Source organism: Babylonia areolata, chromosome 34, assembly GCF_041734735.1.
Source record: "Babylonia areolata isolate BAREFJ2019XMU chromosome 34, ASM4173473v1, whole genome shotgun sequence".
Lineage (NCBI taxonomy): Eukaryota > Metazoa > Mollusca > Gastropoda > Neogastropoda > Buccinidae > Babylonia > Babylonia areolata.
The window spans coordinates 7,935,181-7,958,752 of NC_134909.1; the positions used below are offsets into that span (position 1 = coordinate 7,935,181).

The 23,572-nt window shown below is 38.5% G+C and overlaps 1 protein-coding gene and 1 long non-coding RNA gene across 3 annotated transcripts in view; both read left to right on the top strand.

Moving 5' to 3' along the window:
* LOC143277491 (uncharacterized) overlaps positions 1-23,572 on the top strand; it is a 534,532-nt gene that overhangs the window by 31,910 nt on the left and 479,050 nt on the right. The gene's annotated exons all lie outside the window — the stretch shown is intronic.
* LOC143277494 (uncharacterized) overlaps positions 1-23,572 on the top strand; it is a 297,802-nt gene that overhangs the window by 2,736 nt on the left and 271,494 nt on the right. Inside the window, exon 2 of the long non-coding RNA XR_013053744.1 lies at positions 6,831-6,863. This is a non-coding gene — a long non-coding RNA (uncharacterized LOC143277494). The remainder of the gene's footprint in view (positions 1-6,830; positions 6,864-23,572) is intronic.

The following is a 23,572-nucleotide window of genomic DNA, read 5'->3' on the forward strand; positions in this document are numbered from 1 at the left end:
AAAATCACTTTGATTAGTTATTTTCTTCTTTTTTTTTTATATCATTCATTCAAACCTAAATGCTAAACAATGAACAATTGTCTAAACAATTTGAGTTATTTATGATGTGAGCACCATTTAGTTTTGGATGTTGTGCATCTGTGTGTGTGTGTGTGTGTGTGTGTGTGTGTGTGTGTGTGTGTGTTTGTGTGATATACATCTGTATTCAAGTGCAATGTCTACATTCAGAAAGGTTTTTTTTTCCATGATCAGAAAGAAAGAAAAAAACAATAACTCTGCAGTGAATCTTAACAGGTTTGAACCACACTGCACCCCTCCCTCAAAGAGAAGAAGAAGAAGAAGGAAGAAGAAAAATCACAGCTACAGTTTCTGAAATCGTATTTAAATGCACCATATGATCAATATCATTAGCAAGCAGTGAGTATAAGCTTTGGCTGTTGAAATCAAATTATCTCTTGTAATTGTATACAAGTGATGTATATATTGCATATAAATCAACATTATATCAGATAAATATAAACAATATATTAACAGTTGCAATATTTGTTCACATCCGTATGGGGGAAAAGAAAAAAAAAAAAAAAAAAAAAAAAAAAAAAAATATATATATATATATATATATATATATATATATATCGGCAGCATTCAAACTCCACAATTCCCAAGAAAAAAGCTTTAAAAAAATCTTCATACACAGATGATAATTTGACTGTCTTGCACAATTTGTCAGTACCAATGATCCTCCTGAATCAATCTGCTCTCATCTAACACACACACACACTCTACAAATTGACACCCCATTCAGTGATCGAGCGAGTTATGTCGGCGGGGGCATCGGTGCTTCTGGGGGTTTGCTGCTCTGGTCCCAAGTCTTAATTGACGGCCTACATAGCCATTGTAGCTATTCGGGCTGAATAAGTGGTGTTTTTTTGTACTGATGCCCCTGATAGGGCTTCCCATGCCGAACAGGTCGTGAGTGAGGCCCAAACTAAAAGTGACCCACTGTCCCTTTCGCTATTCTCTATTCCTCTTTTTACCGCCTCTTTTCTGTCCTCAGCTCCCCATCAAGCCTTCTTTTCCACATTCTTTTTTCTCTGCAGTCTACTCCACGCCCGCCGTGTTTGCCGTGCGGCGCGACCTGTGATGGAGGGGAATGAGATCCTGGGGATTGAGAGAGCACGCTGCTCTCAACACGTCCCTTTGGCTCGGACCTCTCCTAAGACAGGCGGCACACATTGGCCCGTGTGTGTCAATCGGCTACCCCTTCGTGGGGCTGGGTCAAGACTGGCAGTTTGGAGGCTAACGAGGATAACCCCCGTAGTGCTCAGTTCTCTGTCCCCGGGAGCTGGGCATGATCGGGGGGGAACGCGTTGGAGCTAAACTGTTAGTCGTATATCCCTCCCGAAACCTGGAAGGGGTCAAGTTGGTGTTCCCTTGACCCTGGCCCCTACGTTGGACCCCATGGTGGGTGGGTAAGGGAGGGATGAATTTGCAATTTAAAAAAACATGGCTTCCAACCAAATACTCCCCCGTAAACTTGGGAAAAGGAGGAGACCAGGAATTGATGATTCGGACCCCAATTCGGTTTAACAAGTCACCCACTTACCTTCATCTGTCTTCTGGAAAGCTCTTGTGTTTAGATCTGTCGGTCTGCGATCCATCGTTAGTCCTGGACTACGAGTGGAAAGTGCACGACGATCTGCACGGGAGTGACCACTCCGCCCCACAGATGGGGAAGGTGACTCTGCCAGACCGCCTGAACTATGACAAAGCTGACTGGGGAATTTTTACCACGAAGTTAAGAGCAGAGCTGCAGGAAGAAACAATCTTAAAAAGCAAGAACCCTGCTGACACTCTGACTCAGATTGTTTTAGATTGCGCCAAAGCAGCAGTCCCATCGTCTACCTCCAAGTCTCAGATGCCAAGAATGCCCTGGTTCAACGCGGAATGTCGGGAGGCCCGTAAGTCTCGGAAGAGAGCGCAACGACGCGTTTTGCAGAGACTGGAGACTGATAGCGTTCGAACCCATCAACAGCTGAGGGCGAAAGCCAGGTATGTTTTAAAAAGAGCCAGAGAAAATCATGGAGAGATTTTTGCTTTTCCTTAACCTCCAACACACCCAAGAAGAAAGTGTGGAGGGTTTAAAAAAAAAAAAAAAAGGGCGAAAACGTCTGCCCAACTTTTCACCATCTTAAACTTTCAGATGCTCTGGTCACAGAGAAGAAAGCAGTTGCCAATTTGCTTGCCTCCACAATCGAACTGAACTCTAGATCTGCCAACAAATCTGCTCGGTTTCTCAAAACCAAAAACCTGAAAGAAAAAAACACCCTGCAACTTCTCTTTCGACAACACAGAGAGCTACAACCTTCCTTTCACTATGAATGAACTAAAATCTGTCCTTCAGACCTGCATGGATTCCTCTCCAGGAATGGACGAGATCCATTATAAACTCTTAAAACATCTTCCCGAAACCTGTCTGGACACGCTGCTCAAAGTTTACAACCACATCTGGATCACAGGCTTTTTTCCACCCTCCTGGCGGAAAGCCCTCATAATCCCAGTGCCAAAACCGGGAAAAGACCCCTCGAACCCCTCCAACTACCGCCCAATAGCACTGACCAGCTGATTCTGCAAACTGATGGAGAAGATGGTCAATGGTAGACTGATCTGGAAACTAAAGACCGATGGCCTTCTGGCGAAAGAACCGTGCGGTTTCCGCAAGCATCGATCTACCGTTGACCATCTGGTTCGTCTGAAAACCACTGAAAGGAATGCCTTTGTAAACAAACAGCATGTGGTGGCCATATTTTTTGTACTCAGAGAAAAGTTACGATGCTACCTGGAAATTTGGAATCCTCTCGGACCTGGACAAGCTCAGCTTCCGAGGACACTTACCACAGTTCATCCACAACTTTTTGCAAGACAGACAATTCCAGGTGAGGGTCGGCACCACCCTGTCTGACATTCACGAGCAGGAGCTGGGTGTTCCGCAAGGGAGCATTCTGTCGCTGGCTCTCTTCAGCATCAAAATTAATGACACCGTTCAGTCGGTTCAGAAGGGATCGGACAGCTTACTGTTTGTGGAAGATTTCACCTTGTATGCAACTGGCTGCACGTATGCCAGCATCCAGCAATGGCTTCAGCTCTGCGTAGACAAAATCCAGTGTTGGGCAGAGGAGAATGGTTTTACCTTTTCGTCCTCCAAAACTGAGTGTATTCATTTTCACAACTTTCGCCAGTTCTATCCGGACCCTGAAATCCGTCTGGGAAAATCCACCATCCCGGCGGTCAAGGAAGCTAAATTTTTAGGGGTCGTTTTTGATCAGAAGCTGAACTTCCTCAGCCAAATCCGTCTGGGAAAATCCACCATCCCGGCGGTCAAGGAAGCTAAATTTTTAGGGGTCGTTTTTGATCAGAAGCTGAACTTCCTCAGCCATATCAAACAGCTGAAAATGTCTTGTCAAAAAGCCCTGAACATCATCCGAGTTGTGGCACACACGGACTGGGGTGTTGATAAGAGAACTCTCTTGCACCTCTACAGAGCCCTGGTCCAGTCCAAACTGGACTACGGAAGTGTAGTATACGGCTCGGCCAGACCGTCATACCTGAAACTGTTGGACCCTATACACCACCAAGGGCTCCGTCTCAGCTTTGGTGCATTCCACACCACCCCTGTCCACAGCCTGTACACAGAGGCGGGGGAACCGCCTTTCTCCAACCGCAGACTGAAGCTGACCCTAAATTACTACTTGAAACTGTTTTCTGAACCTACAAACCCTGCTTACGACGTTGTATTCAACAACCCCTTCAACAAGAAATTTAAAGACAACCCAAACTGCATCCCTCCTCTTGGACTCCGCATTCAGCCGCACATAGAAAATGCCGATCTGGATGTCGGTGGCATCTCAGACTTCTCCAAGTTCACCGACAGCCCTCCGTGGACCTTTAGAACACCGGAGGTCCGATTCGATCTGGCCTTGTACCGTACAGACTCCACCAGTTCTCTGGCCTACAGAACCTACTTTTCAGAACTCTGCCACAAATTTCCCACTTTCCAAAGAATCTTCACTGACGGTTCCAAGTCAGAGGACGGAGCCGCTGCATCTGCGTTCTGTCCCGCCTTTCCTGACCAGCCCTCAATGGAACACATCCTGTGTGACAGCTCAGTGTACACTGCGGAACTGACCGCACTGGTTCTGGCAGTAAAAATGGTTCTCTCTTCGAAACAAAAGAGATTCATGATCTTTTCCGACTCCTTGTCAGCCCTGGAGGCGATCGCCTGCAGGAATATCACTCATCCCAAACTGCTGGAAATTTTATGAAGCTTTTACTCTCGCAACGAAGAATGGATACGAGGTTGTGGTGGCCTGGGTTCCCGGACATGTTGGCATTCGTGGTAACGAAAGGGCAGACCTGCTGGCCAGGAATGCTGTAAAGAAAGAATTATCGAGATCCTTTGTACCATACACAGACATGAAGCAGAAGGTGGAGAACACTTATGTTAAGGATCTTTGGCAAGAGGAGTGGAACACCCAGACGGACAACAAGCTCTTTCAGATCCGTCCAGACCTAAAAGAGACCCTCCCTTCAGGGGTGAAGAACAGAAAGGAGGAGTCTGTGCTGTGCAGACTGCATGCGGGGCACACTTTTTTTTACTCATTCTAATTTGTTGAAGGGGGAAGAGCCCCCTCGATGTATTCCCTGTGATGAGCCTCTCACCGTGAAACACGTGCTCCTTGACTGTTGGGATCTGCATGACGTTAGACACAGACATTACACGGCGGTTTCTTTGAAGACCTTGTTTCGTGATGTCCCTCCGTGGGCCCTGATGGACTTCTTAAAAGAAGTGAACATTTTTAACCAGATTTGAAGGTTTAAAATTATGGATTTTTTTTTTTTTTTTTCAACTTTGAGTGGAAAGTTTGAAGTGGTGACTCATTTTACTTGTTTGTTTTTTTACCCTTGTAGTAGTTATTAACGCGGCGATAGCCTTGAGATGGCCTTAGTGGTCGGCAAGGCTCTAAGCACCATAATTTCATTTCAGGTAATCGTTCACTGTGTCATCAGTGTCAGATTGGTGTAAAGGGGGAAGCAAAGCTGTCAGATCATTACGTATTTTCACTTTCAAATTTGTTAAATTTTGTAAAATTACTGAATTTTCTGTCAGCAGCATTGCTTTCCACTGCTGATGCAGAAGTAGCAGTGATGTCTTCTTGGACTTGCACATCTGACAGCTGTGACAAAAAAAGAATATATAATAATAGCTTGAATGTTATGACAGTTGTTCTAATTACACATTTTCAGTCAAACTCGACACAACCCCTAAAATGTGTCGGATCTATTCACTGCATTATGCATGTGCAGAATCTCAAGCCAATGAGTTGTTTAAATTTGCAACAATAACTATGCTCTCTCTCTCTCTCTCTCTCTCTCTCTCTCTCTCTCTCTCTCTCTCTCTGTCTCTGTGTGTGTGTGTGTGTGTGTGTGTGTGTGTGTGTGTAAACATTCACATTGCCTGTGGAAGTAGCAAGGATCTCACTGTCTCAGTATCATTGTTACAGCACTTTCTGAAAATGTGCAAGCATTTCCACTTGAAAGAAGTATGTGCTGACAAATGTTGTATTGTGGAAATTCTTTGCAGTGTTTGTTTCAGGGGTTCATTTATCAGTTTTGTACTATGTGTCAGAGATGCATATATCTGTGCTGAATAAATATCACAGCTAAGAATGTGACCAAACACACACGCACACACACACACACACACACACACACACACACACACTATCCAGTGGAATGATACCAGCTGGTGTACTGTAATTCTCCGTTTTAAAGGTGAAATTGTGCTTTTGGGTTCAAACATTATCATATAAGTGTGTGAGAAATGAAGACAGTATAATTATCCCTCTTTGAGAAATCAGACCCAAAACATTCTTAGGCTTGGCTGTTGAATTGAAACAAATATATTTTGAAACATAAAAAAAAATGAACATTTGATTCAAAATGTCATATACCGTGCTTGTTTTGAAGACTTTGTTCGTAAAAAGTGAAGGAATATCATCGCCACTGAGGGTGTGGTCCTTTTCAGTTCACGAAGTGATTCTGAGATCGCCACGCTCTATGCAGTCGGATCGTGGCTGGCATTCGTTGCGATGTCACCTTTCTTCCTTTGAAGTTCGAACAGCACACACAGTACTTCTTTCCTCCCGTTTTCACCAGACCTATTGTGAAGCATTTACACAAGTACAATCGATGAACTCGCAACTTTCGCTTTTAGAGACTCCCCACGAATTCTCTTTCCGGCTTAAGCAAGGGCAAATTACTCTTTTTTTTTCTTTTTTTCTTTTTTTAACGAACAAGGTCTATTAAGTGCTCAAGGAATGGCCAAAAGTGAGTGTTTTAAAATTGCAATGCTATATTATCAAACTGTGCGCCACCAATGAGATCTCTCTGTGTGTGTGTGTGTGTGTGTGTGTGTGTGTGTGTGTGTGTGTTTAAGTGTTTTTGTTTGTTTCTGCACACAGGTTATGTACAATACTCTTCCCCTCCCTTATACTCCAAGGTGGTGGTGGAAAATACATTAAATATTGTTTTGATGTTTTTGTCTATAGGTCTCTCTTGTAGTGTTTCTTTCTTTCTCTTTAGGGGAAAAAAATTACATCCAGATTTCTTTCTCTGTAGAAAATAACAAAACAACCAACTGATATTTTCTGATTTTTTAGTGTTGTGTGCCTTTACTTTTTTTCTGTCTTTCTTTTTTTTTCCCATTAAAAAGGTTGGTTCAGAATTCACTCCTCTCTTTTTATTCTTTCTCTCTTTATTTCCTGTTCCAGAGCCAACAACAACACCTCCACCAACAACACCAGGTACTTTTTCCCCACTCTTCCCTGCTGCTGCATATGAATGTGTGTCATCACATGTACACATGGTTCAAAACACATAAAAATTTAACTTGTTTCCCTGGCTGAGAAAACCATCTATACAGACTTGTGAAAGTCATGAAACATGATAGGTATATAAACATATTTCTGTTGTGCATGGGTTCATTTACATGCATGATTAAATTAAATCTTGCACAAGGATCTTGGAAATCTCTTCAAGAAATACATGCAGTTTAACATGGGAGCAATTTTGACTAGTAAAATCTACAAAGTAAACTGTTTCACTGCCTGATGCAAAAGAAACATTTGACAGCAAAGTTTGAATGAAGTTTATGAGAAATTTGGATGCATGACTTAGTGCAATGACAAAAAGGTTGAAACAATTTTTTTTCTTCATGTGTGAAGTTCACATGTTGATTTCGCATCAGTTTTTCTGGGCCCATGGAATTTCATGTGAAATTTGCATATATATGAAGAAAAAAAGAGCCATCCATCCATAGTCACTCTAGTTTCCTGACAGTTTTGATTGAAACCATGATGCCAGTATAATCAAAGCCAGCACTTTGTGTGGAAAATAATGGTGGTGGTGGTTTCAGTAGTTGGCAGAAAATCATGTTTATGTCAACAGAGATTTTACTTTTCACAGCCAATTTCCATGCCAGAGGGGTTTTTTTTTGTTTGTTGTTGTTGTTTTTTAACAAACCATTCCGTCAGTAATTAGGTGCACCAGTGAGTTACAAGCCAACACGGGGGGAAGATAGAAAGCAATATTCTTTTATGAAATCGGGTGTAGAGGGACTGACATATATATGTCAGTGTATGCAGGTACCTTTCAGTGTGTTGGAAACCTTTTCCTGCCCCCCTGCTTTGCATGCTTTCACCTCCACCTTCCCTCCCTAATGCTGTTTGTCTAACAAAGAAAACTGTATCCAGGGTCACAGAGCATGGATGACCCTGGTTGTCCAAATGACGGTGTAAAGCATTCTAACATCACTGGGAGTTTATCTGTTTTATTGATTGATATTTGTGATGCATGGGTAACTTCATACAGAATCATAAAATTGGTTATGGGTTTGTGTTGCTTTTCCTTCAGGTCTCACCATTATCCTTTGCTTAAACTGAATTCTCATTCCACACATGTGTGCCTCGTTGGGATTGGTGCTGGGGAATGCTCTAGGAAGCTTTATTTATTTATTTTCATGTTACAATGTAACATAGCAAAATTAATTAAGGTACAAGCATGATGGCGATATCAGAATTTAAGAAAAGGAGAGAGGATGATGTTTAGAGAGCTCTAGATCACAGCAGCCAATTGAAATCTAATGGTGCACATAATTTTACAACAGATGCACACACACATTATGGTTGTATACTGTATACTTATACTATATATTTGATTGTTTATCCATGACATGTAATAATTTTATTGTATTGACATGACTGACTTAACCCTTTGAGTACCAAAGATTTTTGTATTTAAAAAAAGAGAGAGAAAGCTGAGTCAAGGGTGCTTCAGTCTCTAACAAATCCCAATTTTCATAATGTGATGGTGAATTTTGTCTGCCGCTCAATATATGCCAGTTATTTGGTAAATGAAATGAAGCTATTTTGGTGCAAGAAAAGGTTTTCTGCTATTTTTTGTGATTTTTTGTTTGCTAAGATTTCTTCCAAAATGGTGGCAAAATCTGAGACCTGCTCACGAGTACTCACTTTGAAGGTCTCTTTTAGGTAGTAAATACGCTCTACACAATAGTTATTAGTGTGTTTCTCTTTTAATACAAATCATCTACATGTGTCAGGCAACAGTTTGTGAATGGAAGGCATAACAAATTGCTTATGAAACTTCAAAACTACCCTTTTCGTGCATTACTTTCGTGTTCTGTTTCGTCTGCACTGCATCTAGTTCCTGCGCCACAACAACATATGGGTTAATCCATGCACTGTGCATTGCATGCCATTCCATCTTTGCGCTTCTATGTAAATCTGATGAAGGTTTCAGCGAGTGACGCTTCTGTCTCAGAATTATTCGCTGATGCCCGACATAGTTTCCTTGCGTAATGCACTTAAAAAATACAAACGCCACAGAAATTTTATCCCGCTTTCGCAAATTCCAGCGCACACACAAAGGTGCATTCCATCAGTGGTTAGTCGCCACTCACCAGACAGCGGACTGGATCCATAAATGTAAACATTTCGGTGTTTCAAGAGTCATGTCCGCCCCACTCTACCGTCACGCAACGAATCTCGTGTCACCAGACACATGCACGACTGGTGTTATCGCTGAAATTTCCAGTGCCTATATTCGCACTTGCAAGTATTAACAGACATGCCAAGTGATATCTTATCAATTTTTTTACCAAGTGTACACGTGTACAAACAATTTAACGTGAAAAGTACTTCAAAAGTCTGGTTGCCTCTGGTATCGTGTCCGTGGTAACGCAAAAATTAGAAAACATATCTATTGACGGCACGTAGTGCATGGCAACAATACACACAAAACAGATCTACGTTCACATGAATGACAGAATCTCCAGTGTATGATGCATTTCAGTATTAGACTTTTTTGTGTATCGACGTGTAAAAGCAGTTTGCTGCCATGCATTTCTTGGACACCAAAGTTTTTGGCACCTTTGTGTCTTGTGCCACGCACAAGAGTGAGACATCGTCATCTGTTCTTTATCGATAACTTACTGCCATTCATTTGTTTGGGGGAAAAAACTACTGGTGTCTTGCTGAAGTTACATTTTGAAATGAGTTTGATCCTTATTACCAGTTTCAGATCCCTTTTTTGCATATGAGGCAAACTTCCTTTCCATGCTGACTCCACGTGAACCAGCAAATCATTTTCGAGAGGAAAGGAGTCTTCCACCTGATGTATGCTCATCTAAATAGTATGTTTATAATCCAGACACAGTAAAACTAAACTTTCAGAGTATGTTTATGTTCAATGAACCAAACTGATGAAGAAAAAATCGGAATAGATGCAGGACATCAATGGATATCTTATATAGGTACTATCTTACTTACAAATGACTACATTATCAATTAGAATTCGATAAAAGAATAAGATAAAAGATGATAAAAATGTCAACACAAGAGGAGATTACATAATTCTGAATACTTTATTTTCTCCAAAAAGATATCAAAATTTGTTTGTGGTGTATGTTACATAAACATTGTGTGAGGATCACAGTCATTTAATATGAATACACTGAAAGACAAAGATTGTTAACTGATAAATGCAAAGTTGGGGTGAAACTCACACTCAAAATCAGACATACGAAAATCACAGTAAGACAAGGAGACTAGGTATGAAATATGCTAAAATCAAACATAGCCATACTAACTTGTTATATGTAAAATTTTAAGTCACATCCCTGACCTGAAATCTTACCCAGTGTTGACAATTCTCAGCAGCCCATTGCAGATATACGTTTTTTTTTCCCTTTCTTTAAACCTTTGTTGGACAATATTGTTTGTTTGTTGTTATAGTTGTTAGTCAATCATTCTAAGTTACTTAGTGAATTGATGTCATCTTTTTTTTTCTTTTCTTTTTTCTTTTTGCTGGTTTTTTGTTTGTTTGTTTCTTTTTTGTTTGTTTAACATCACCCAGTTACTTTCTAATATCAGACTTTATAGTCATTTTCTTTGCTTGGAAAACACACATACACACACACTCACACACACTTGGATGTATTTTGTATGTTTTATACATACATATGGTAAACTCTCAATGTCTAACTGGTGTGTTGGGTTTATTTGTTGTCTGATATTTCTTCCCCATTCTTTTTTGTGTGTGGTATGTGATGTGACATACATGGATCTATGTCTACACACGTCCATGCCTTCTTAAAACTGAAACTCAGGTGAAATTGAACAGGCCAACTGTCACAAACTGTATCTTACATAATGTTTTGATGAAAACACTAGAAACAATATGAGAACACGTAATGAAGACTGTGAAACTGGCTGTTTATAATTTGCTTGTAGTCATACAGTTTGGATTTTGAACGAAAAAAAAAAGAGACATAAAACCAAAGCAGTCTTATTCTTTTTCACACACACACACACACACACACACACACACACACACACACACACACACACACACACACACACCGTACTTGAATGTCAGTGTTTGAAATTGTTTTCACTTGAATGTATTTTGTATTTTTGATAATTTCAAGATGCTATTGTCGTCTGTTATTGCAGAAGGTTTGATGTACAGTCCAGTGCAATAGGACAATTGTAAACGTTTGATGTTAGCTTATCCTACCACTTTGTTAATGTTCCTATTTTTTCCTCCTACGTTTACAACCGTTCCCCCCCCCCTCCCCCCACACACACCCTTCTCTTCTCATCCCACCCACTCACCTTTATTTGTCTAAAAAGTGGAAAGACATCAAATTGAAGACTATTACTTCTACTACTACTACTACTACTACTACTACTACTACTACTACTACTATCACAAACACACACACACACACACACACACACACACACACACACACACACACACACAGAGAATACAAACAAACAAGCAAAAAACAAGATAATAATTACAATAACAAAAAGTAGTGAGAGTAAAAGAATATTAAAATGAAAATAGTTTTCTCGTTAGTAATAGTTCTGATTTTCCTGTCAGCACTGCTGGTGACACCATTTTCATGAGATCTTTGAATGGATCAAACCAAAATAACTAATATGTATATATATATATATATATATATATATATATATATATATATATATATATATATGCGCGTGTGTGTGTGTGTGTTTCTGTAATAGATTTTTTCAAAAGAAAATCAGAATAATAATTGTAGCCAAGTGCTCAGCTGGCTACTAAGCATAGTTCAACTCACAGCAGGTCATAAAGCAGACAACTGTTTCACTGCAGTGACGGTGTCCCAACCATTGACATGAGGAGGTTACTCCTGTGGCGTAAGGCTATTCCAATTCGAATTTGAAAAGAAAGCTGTTAGATGTTAGCATTGTCGTCTGCTACATCCGGTCACTTTCCAAGGTGCCACTCTCAAGCACACATCGAGCTTGTCGCACACACAGTTGACTGCCTAACATTCTACTGCCTTGTCTTCTCCTCTTCTTCTTATCTTCTCTTAATATTGTAATAAAACAATAGCAAAACCCTTCTGTGACTGGCCTGCTTATGTCTCTGGCCTGTGCGTGGATAGTTTCTATCCTTTTACCTTCATACTCTTCAGTTTGTAATAATCTAAATTCCTTTGTACCGTCCACTTTTAAAAAAACTACTCAGGTAAACACAGTTACAAAACTGGCATTGCTGACAAATAGATAATATATATATATATATATATATATATATATATATATATATATATATATTCCGTTTAATGTTTTTAATTATTTTATCAAAATTCATTAGATATAAATAAACCAAGCCTTACCACTAAGTGTACTTCATTACATGTTATATGCTTGTTTTTTCTTATCTGAATGATGATGGAGTTTGTTCTGTCTATGAAATTTAATAATATAACCCCACCTATCTAAATTCCTGAATGAAATAAAACAAAATGTGCGTTATTTCAGTCCAGCTTATGACGAACTTATCCACACCTGTTTTAAGCACCAGTGAAACTTCTACAGGTGAACATGGTCCTGTTTGCTTACCCCTGGCTTCATATCCTCTATGCAAACATAATGCTTCACTGATGTTCCCTGATGTTATCTAAATGGACTATCCACCAAAGAATATGGGGTCAGGTCTGTGTTCCCCCAAATTTTCTTTCAGCCAGGTCGAAGTTCCCCCATGTCTAGAACCACTGCTGACCACTACTTACAATGACCCAAAAGTGCCCAAACTGTGTTATTTTGTTACATCTGTCCATCATTATGTCATAGCAGGTGTCTGACCACTACTGACCACTGTTGTACACTATCATAGTTCACCCTACATTACTGTGATGGTTATGCATTATTGGGACGTCTTGGCAGGGTTTGACCATTAGCTGACCACTGTTGACTACTGTTGCATTGGCCGTTATTGGCTGTGTCTTGCCACTTCTGACCATTACTTACCACTACGTAAAAATCGTCAGATCGTGTTGTTTTATCATGTTAGCACATTATTTTTATTTTTTTCTTCAGGAAAATCAGGTTAATGTGTGCTTGCTTTTTCACATCTGAATGGTGATGGCGTTAGTCTGTTTTGTCAAAAAAAATTAATGATATAACCCCAACTATCTAAAATCCTGAATGAAATAACACAAAGTGTGCGTTATTTCAGTCCAGCCTGTGACCAGCTTATCCACACCTGCTCTAAACACCAGCAAAACTTCTACCTTCGTGAAGGCCTTCTGCATTGGAAAGCCTCAGCCCCAGGGAAGTGAACCTCGACCAGTTCTTGCTGAATTCTGTCGATGGTCAGACAAGATGGTCGTACATGGTAACAGAGATCTCAGAGAGAACCTGAAACGGGATGGCATCAGAGTGTCTGCTGATCTTACTTCTCGACAGAAAGACATGGTTGATTACTAACGCAGTCTGGGTAGGGCAGTCTATATCTGGCTGCACAGGACGATGAAGACCGGTGATACACCCATTCCAACAGAAGGAACCTCCATGACAGGGAATGGCAAAACAGCAGACAAGGTCCCAGGAACAGCAAAAACTACCGACGTCAGCCAAACAGAAATGACAGGCGGTTAGTTTCGGAACAAGGGGGAAATGGCGGCTAATTCAAAGCTAAGAAAAATGCCGCTTGAGCCGTGCTTTCTGGATATACGGTGCGTCTGCTCTGATCATCTCAAAGAATATGACTTATGAGGTATTGATAACTAAGTTCTTCTTCACTGCCTGCCAGCCCATCAATATCAGAAAATCGGAGATTTGTGATCATCATGTATGGTCATCCTCAGATGTTGATAGTGATAACATCATCTATGCTTTCCAAATCCAACATCTTAAGTTGATTATTTAAGACAGCCCAAGTAGACTCCCACCAAAGACCCTCTGTGTACAAACTTCACAATAGCGTCAACGAATTTGTATGGATCACAAATTGCAGACTATATAAACATAAAACTGCCATCTTCATTGCAGGACGAATTCCATTATTATTTTCTTACTACTGCAGCAATTATATCTATGTAGCAGAGCCATTAATGTAGCTGGTTACTACAGAGCTAATTGATGTTTTTATTCACTCCACACTGTTAGCTGATTTGACACTGTAACTGTACAATCATATCAAATTGATATAGACCAATTGATTATAGACCAAAGTTTGACAGGGACACTTTATGTGTTAGTTAGTACTGACTACGTCATAGAAATATTTACTGTATTTCAGGTGCTACTTTGTGAAAATCATTTTATGTTTGAAATAGTTTGGCTTTCTGTTTTAAATTCACTGATTGATTAGTTAGTTGTTGTTGTTTGTGTTTGGTTGTTTTCTTTTGTTTGTTTTTTAAATTTTTTTAAAATATTTTTTTTAAATATTTTTTTAAAATAAATAATTCTTTTATGTATTTATCTATTCATTTATTCATTTACTAGGGTACTGCATCACTGAATTTGTTTTATGGAGATCTGTCAGGCTGAGTTTGTGCATGCCATCTGTATTGTGCAGGGAGAAAGTGGAGAGGTGAAGATAATCTCGATGTTTGAAAGAACACTCACTTTATAGCTAAATTCCTTGTTTTGTTTTTCATGTTAAGAATTCAACAATTATTACGTATTTTTGGATGATTAGTAAAGTTACTAGTCACAGGAAGTTAGTGTGCTTGTTTTCCAGATTGGAAACTGAAATACACCCCCTCCCTCCAGAAAAAGACTTTAATAGTTTCGTTTTGTTTTTCTTTGCTTTGTTTTCTTCAAAGATCAGTTCAGTCGTAAGTCACTTCTGTTGTGACTAGTCATCTCTCTCTCTCTCTCTCTCTCTCTCTCTCTCTCTCTCTCTCTATTTCATTTTATTTTATTTTATTTCGGTTACGTCCTTCTCGATGTTTAAAAGGTGGGTGGATGAAAGGAAATTCCTTGAATGTATGTACAGTTCTCTGATGATAACTTTCATTGCTCTAATTCCACAAGATGTCTACACTCTGTCCTTACTTCCATCCCTCCTTCACGCCCTGTCTGTCTTCTATTACCTTTTGCTGAGCCTTCAGTCTTAAAAGCAATGGCAACCAAAGGTATTGAACAACGCCACCTCTTCCTGCTATACCAATCACTCGTCCTCAGTGTGATCGACTACGAACTTGGGCTAACAACACCATCTCAAAGCAACCTCCTAAAATTAGAAAGAGTTCAAAATGAAGCTATGAGGCTGATCCTTGGAACAACAAAAGACACGCCCACAGAAACCATGCGATACCTGCTTGACCTTCCTTCAGTACAGACCAGAAACAAGTTAGAACAGGTCAAGACCTACTTCAAAGAATTAGAAAACCCTCAAAACCCACTGCATGACGCAGTCAAAGAACCAAAAGGCAGCCGTCTAGGACGAGGAAGATCATGGATGGGGCAAGCAGAAGGTACAATCCAGCTAGTGTGCTGACTACAAGACCTGAAAGAAACAAAAGAATGGGAGAAAAACCCCGAAAACCTTAACCATCTATTCAACACAGCCATTTCACCCACTCTAGGAAGACATTGTCGGGAATGGCCAGAGGGCAAAACTGATTCGGAAGTGAAGCTACTCATAGAAGAAAACAGTAAAGAAGAGGACATCATCATATACACAGATGGCTCAGTCACCAAAGACCAGTCCGGTTGGGGATTCACTGCGAAACAAAATGGAAAAAACAATTAGGGAAGAGAATGCTGCCTACAAAGTCACAACCACCAGCCTAACGATGGAAGTTGAAGCTGTGACACATGCCCTCCAGTGGCTATCGTCCATCCATACACCCGGAAACCAACATGCCATGATTCTAACTGACTCAATGAACCTCATACAGAAAAGTGAAAACGGAATGGGAAGCCCAGAGTGGCATAAGGCAATGCGCAACTTTCAGATTAAAAAAACTCACATGGTCATACTGCCCTGGACATGCAGGTGTTAAGGGAAATGAGCGAGCTGACAGACTTGCTGGTAACGCAACACCAACGAGCGGCCTACATCTAGGAAAATCGGAAATCCTCAGAAAAGTCAAAGAATATCAAAAAGAACAGGTACAAGGCCATCACACCATCGATCGCCTCAAAGAAATAAAAGCAGAGAGAGGGAGCGGCCGTAAGTCTCACATGAAAGGTAGAGCACGATGCTTTGCAAATCATCAATCGGCATCATTTCCAAACCAACATTGTGCAAATTTCTTCAAAACGGATCAGAGTCTCCATGGGCTTTTCCAAATACAATAGACTGAGCAACACACTAGACGCCACGTTCTTGGCATGAGAGATCTTTTCCCATCCCTCTTGCAGCCAATCAGTGGCAGCCTCTGTGCGTGTGTGTGTTTTGTGTATGTGTGGGTCTGTGTTTTTGAGTGCGTTTGTGCATGCGCGAGGGTGTAAGTGTACACAAGTGTCAGGAGAGTTTTGTGCACGTGCGTATGTGTGTGTGTGAGGGGGAGGTGGGGATGCGGGGGGAGGGGGGGGGGGTAGAGGATGAGGTATGTGAGTGTATGCATGCCTACACTGTGGGAGAAACAGGAAAATGGAACGTGCGGGTGTATATATATATATATATATATATATATATGTATGTATATATGTGTGGGGGAGTAGGGGATATGGGCGTATGTGTGTGTGCTTGTACAAGTAAGTGTTCATCTGTGTGTGTGTTTGTGTGTGTGTGTGCCGTGGAAGCTGTGATACGTAGCCTTGAAATGAGTGTGTGGAGGAGGGGGGTAGAGGAGGTGCAGGGTAATGTGTGTGTGTGTGTGTGTGTGTTGGGGCTCATGTACGTTTATGTGTATTTGACTGTGCTTTCATATCTGTGAAACTGCATGTTTGCTGCATATCCGTTATGCATGTGTGGGTGTATGTGTGAATGTGTGTCTTCATGTTTTACATTTATTTGCTTATTTATCATCATTGTTGTCTTATTTATTTATTATTATTATTATTATTACTACTACTACTACCTTTTTAAAATAATAATAATTATTTATTTATTTATTTACTTATTTATGTACGTTTACCTATTATTTATTCACCTTTTTTTCTTTCTCAAGGCCTGACTAAGTGCGTTGGGTTATGCTGCTGGTCGGGCATCTGCTTGGCAGATGTGGTGTAGCATATATGGATTTGTCAGAACGCTGTGACACCTCCTTGAGCTACTGAAACAGAAACTGAGCATGTGATATAATAATAATAATAATAATATGTAATAATAATTTTAAACATAATTAAAAATTAAAACAACAACAACAACATAAAGCAGTCACTTTAAAACATTAACATTTATGAAAGTATGCAACACAATTCCGCCGGGAATGTACAAGACAGTCGATTCAGTTTCTCTTTTATGTTCATTCTAGTTTTATATTTTTAAGTTGATCTGAAAACTGAGTATTTTGTTAAACTAATAACATGTAGAGCCAAGTACAAGTACTTCTAAACATCGTATGAAGTGAAAAGGACTTCATTTTGAGAAAAGTCAAGACTGGAAATTTTTACGTTTCATCAAGGGTATTAACTCTCATGGTTTATTATTTTAAACTGTGAATTCCGACTGATTTTGTTGATATTTTTATGGCAACAGTTTGGGGCATAATCCAGTAAGTGATGAGGCGTTCACAAATCTTTCTCAGAATATTTAACAGTCTCCTCCAACTTTCCATCACATGTTATCATGTATTGTTGATTGAATATAGGATTGAACGGGCAGGTCAACTATTTGAAGCAAAATGGCGTCCTTTGCGTTCGCGAGGAATATGAGCACACGCTTTGAATATGTATGAATATGTGTACGCAATTGATTTTTGCCCATGACCTTCAGGGCTCAGCCAACAGATCTATAAAGTCCACTCGTAGTATTGATTTAAGTATTTTCCGAAAAAGGCCAGTGGGGGAATGAACATAGTGAAAACCCTGTACACTGAGAGTAAAACACACAAGCTTTTTATGTATTGAGTATAATTTCAAAATATAATGTTTGAGATGAGAAAGATCAGTTTAAAGCAAATTAACCCCCCTAGCATTAATTACAGATTAATTTCCCTTTTTACTATCTGCAGCAAGACATGCACCAGTAATATAACTTCCATGCTTAGCAAAAGAAGTTCCTGTTTGAACAAAAAATGACAACAATTACTGCTCTTGATGCTGTTTCAAAATGTCATATCAAGGTGCCAAGTTTAGAGAACAAAAAAGAAGGAGAAGATATAACAGTAATTCATTTTGCATGTAATTTGGCTTCTTTTTTTATTTATTTTTTTGTTTTTGTGCCCATCCCAGAGGTGCAATATTGTTTTAAACAAGATGACTGGAAAGAACTGAATTTTTCCTATTTTTATGCCAAATTTGGTGTCAACTGACAAAGTATTTGCAGAGAAATGTCAATGTTAACGTTTACCACGGACACACAGACACACACACACACACACACAACCGAACACCGGGTTTAAAACATAGACTCACTTTGTTTACACATTGATGTTTACTGGGTAAGGAAAATTGCTTGTCACTGACATTGAAATATAGGTAGGCTAAACGCGTTCACAGCACAGTCACTCAAAAACATTTATAAAGATAATTGTGCGTTATCACAGCTACATAAATAAAACGTAGACCTCATAAGAAAACATGTCATATAACGCATCAATACAATATTAACTGATAAGTAAATGAATGAATGAATAAATAAACAAATAAATAGATACATACATAACATAAATAGAAAAAAAAAAACAAAAAAAAAACACGTGCTCACACACACACACACACACACACACACACACCTGTCAACGCACCTACCTCCAAAACTTCCCTCTAAACACAAACACATCAGGACACACTGGAACAACAGTGCACCAGCTACTACCACAATTCATTATGAAGAAGTGAGTGTAAAAGAATAAATAAGAAATCAAATAAACAAAGAGAATGACAAATTTTGAATACTGTATCATAATAAAATTATGTCATTTGAAAAAGATCCTTTTTGTACGAGTTTTTAAAATGAAAAAGGCATTTTAAAAGATAAAATGAAATAAAAAATCTATTGTCAGTAAATTTCCTTAATTTGGTCTTTTGGCTCAAGTACATGTAAGATTAAACATGGAAAGCGAAGACACTTTTTAGAAGCGCAGACACTTTTTAGAACATGTATATTCATTATGATAATTATGGAACACACTTGATAAGTAATTAAACTGATGTTGGCTCGGTACAGACACACAGACAACTCAAACACAGGTTTATCATACTGATTCACGTTGTGTGTAAACATACACATGAACTGATATAATCAGGAACATGTCAGTGACTTTACAGAGTACTGGTTCCAGCATTTTGAAACAGTACTTTGGGCTGGTCAGGTCCATGAGTTCCAAACCAAGAATCAGAACTTTAACAGCAACGATGTGTAATTGTTTGGTATGAAACATAATTTCCTTTCGATGTCATACATCTATGTGCAGTGAATGTTGTTTTTCAGAGGTTGGGTGTAAAGGCAACATTTTTTCTTCTTTTTTCTGTTTCAGATTCATTATCACCACAATTCACATCATCACCAAATGGTATGGCACCTTCAACTACAGGTACGGTATCTTTCTCTTCGTAAACCCCTGACCCTTCTCCCCCTCCATATATGAATATATAGATGTGTGAGTGTGCACATGCACATGTGATTCAAAATACATTTAGTTTACCTTATGTTACCTCATGTTATGAAAATCCTTTATAAATACTTGTGAAAACCAGCAGCAGCAGTACTACTTGTTTCTGTTCTGTCTCACTCTGTATGTCAGTGTATCATTATATGTTATGTACTCTATTGTTTCATTTTCTCTCTTATCTTTCTGCTGTTCGTTTGGTAACAAAAGGCAAGAAAGAGCTATGAAACCTAAACAGACCCTTTCGAAAATATAAAGATATATGGCCCAATACCTTATTTACGATTTTTTATACCAAAATAAAACCAATATTACTTTACTCTTCTGAAATACGGGGAATGCAACGATTGGATAATATCGAAAAGGTCAATATCACGGCATGCGAAATATATTAGGGGTTCCTGTGCGCACACCCAATAAGATGGTGTTGGGAGAAATGGAACGTTATCCATTGTACGTGAACTCTTACAGAAACAAGTCTCAGGTACTGGTTTAATCTTCTGGAAATGGATCAACAACAGTTACCACGAAAAGCTTATGACATGTTACAGTATTTAGATGAAAGAGGGAGAAAAAAAACAACTGCTGGGTTATACAAATAAATGAAGATTTATCTTTCACTGGTTTCAGTATTATGAGGCTACAACAAGGGATTGGGGATGTTAAATTGTTCCTAAATATTTTCAAACAACGTCTGGTCGCCATATTTATTAAGGAATATATATTCACATTATCGGATATTTAAGGTTGTCTTTGAGAAAGACAAATACATAATGATTACAGGTATTTACTGCTTTAGAGTTGCTCGCTCTCAGGTGTACTTCCACTCAACAATTATATCGCTCGTTATAGCAACCCGAACCAGAAAAGATGGTGCCCCTTTTGTATATCAAAAACCGAAAATGAATTGCTTTTTCTATTTGAATGCCCAGATCTAAAAAATGAATTTTTTTAAAAAGATTCAAAGAAAGTTTTCATTTGCATACTTCTCCAAGTGACCTACATGGGCGTAATTTGTCTGGATACATGATTCATGGTATCAAGAAAAAGATCTCGTATGATCAAAGATGATTACTGAACTGATGCTTTCAACGTCATTAAATTCATACCTTCTGTATGTTTGATTTGTTGATATTGGTGAATGTGTAAGTTTATAATGACACTGAAAACATGTTAAAAATGTTAAGGAAATGTGAAATGTACATCATAAACACGTTGTTATTATTATTATTACTCTCTCTCTCTCTCTCTCTCTCTCTCTCTCTCTCTCTCTCTCTGTGATAATTAATGAAGTTTGTCAACCCTTGAATTTTTGCCAGCTGAATGATAAACATTGATAATAACCAGAGCATCCCAAAGGACTTTTTATCAGTTTGTGTGATTCTGTTGAGATTGCCAGCACCCTAATTCATATATTGTAACAATGTTCTTGCTATTGATATAATTATCCAGAATATACCTCTCCGACCACCACCCCCCGACACCCACCATACCCAGACCCTGCCCCCGAACCCTGTCCCACCCCCTTCCCATGTGTTTTTATAACGATCTTAGGCCGATATACAATAAACCATTTGTATTTGTCAATTTTTTTCTTTCTGTCTCTGTCCCTCTCTTCCCTGTCACGATTTCTTTTTTTTTTAACGTCCGTGACATACCAAAAAAGGGAAGACAGAATATTGTATCATCTGATATTCAATATATATCTCAGAGAAAGATAATGTATGTTTTGTGGATAACAATGGTTCAGATCAAAATGAAAATCAGGCATATATTGCAAAAAAAAAAAAAAAAAAAAAAAGAAAAGCCCAGTGTTTTGTGCATAAAACTATGAAAAAAAAGAGAATAAAACAAATTGTTTTTTAAACATCGTAAAAGGCATTTTCCAATCGACAAGTAAAAGGCCTAGTATATGTCCTGTACATCTTTTACCCCAAACATCATCAATCAACCTATATGCCTACATACTCTCTGTCATTTTAATTTCCACTCTTCCAGGAATAAAGAGATAGGGAAAGGCAAATGCAGCGAGAGCTGGAAATGAAAAAAGCTTGAATTGGAAGCTTCCAAGACTGTCAGAGAAGAAGAAGAAGGAAATGGACATGTAAATAGTTGTGGTAATAAGTCCACTTACGTTCCCAAGCTACGCCCTTTTGATGAAAAACCAAAGATGAGATCAATTCATTCTTGTTTAGGTTTGAGTCTCATGCCACTTCCTTGTGGATGGCCCAAGGAAAAATGGCCACTGTACGCTGCATCTCTCTTTAGAGGCAATGCCTTGTCACTGTACCGTACTTTGTCGGCAAGAAATGATATCAAATGGGACGATTTGATGTCTGAATTACTTCGGAAATTCAGGTGTATGGAGGAAGGATTCAGATCAAAATTTCGTTCCATTCGTCCGGAATTGGACGAATCTTTTTTCCGCCTTTTTGATTTGTTCCGGTCATCTGTTAGACAGATGGACTGAACTCGCTGTAATTGATCATGAGTTCGAGAGCTTGCGTGACCTTTTTCTCTGGTGAACAGATTCTCCAAAGTGTGTCAAAAGGACCTCACGATATTCTGTGAGAAAGAAGTTTCGAGACTGCAGAGGAAACAACGTTTCTTGTTGTTAATCTCAACACATTGTCGATGTATCCAAAGTACAATATGTACACATAAAACTAGATCTTTTCATAACACTTATATGCCACTTGTATCTGATATCTATACTAAAGCACTATTCACAATCTTGTCTCGCATGATACATCCATACGAATAAGACAAGACAAAACAACTTTGTCGTATATAAATACACAGAAATATGGCTTTTGACTGAAGTACACGTAAGATTAAAACATAAAGCACAGTCTTTTCTTTTTTTCTTTTTTTTTTAAAGAAAAAGAAATTATAATAATTTTTTAAAATTTATTTTAAAAAGCACAGTCACTTTCAGAACATTAAGATTATTCAAGTATGCAACACACTAACTAAAAAGTAATGAAATGATGTTTACAGGGTAAGAAAAAATGCTTGTCATTGCCATTGAAATATAGGTAGGCTAAACGCGTTTACAGCACAGTCACTCAAAAACATTTACAAAGATAATTGTGCATTATCACAGCTTCATAAATAAAACGTAGACCTCATAAGAAAACATGTCATATAACACTAGTTATATATTAACCGATAAATAAACGAATGAATGAATAGATAAACAAATAAATAGATATATACATAACATAAATGAAAACAAAAACACAAAAAAACTCACATGCTCAGGACACACTGAACAACAGTGCACCAGCTACTACCACAATTCATTATGAAGAAGTGAGTTTAAAAGAATAAATAAGAAAATCAAATAAGCAAAGAAAATGAAAAATTTTGAATACTGTATCATAATAAAATTATGTCATTTGAAAAAGATCCCTTTATACTAGCTTTAGATGAAATGGGCGCTTTGAAAAGATAAAGTTAAAGTAAAATTCTATTGTCAGTAAATTTCCTGAATTTTGTCTTTTGGCTCAAGTACATGTAAGATTTAAACATGTAAAGCACAGTCACTTTTTAGAACATGTATATTCATAATGTAGTCATGCAACACACTAGATAAGTAATTAAACTGATGTTGGCTTGGTACAGATACAGAGACAACTCAAACACAGGTTTATCATATTGATTCACGTTATAATAATATAATAATGATAATTTTATTTTTATATAGCGCTATAATACAAGCATAAGCAAGCTCTAAGCGCTTTATAATCCAGTGCCTAAAGTGAAACAAGAAAGCATATAAAAAGTAGTAGAAACATAAAACAGAATCATTAATATTATAAAAACACAATGTATAAAACTCACAAAGTAACATACTATCAATACTACAACTGTTTACATCTCCAACATTACACTAACACACACGCAGACACACACATGATT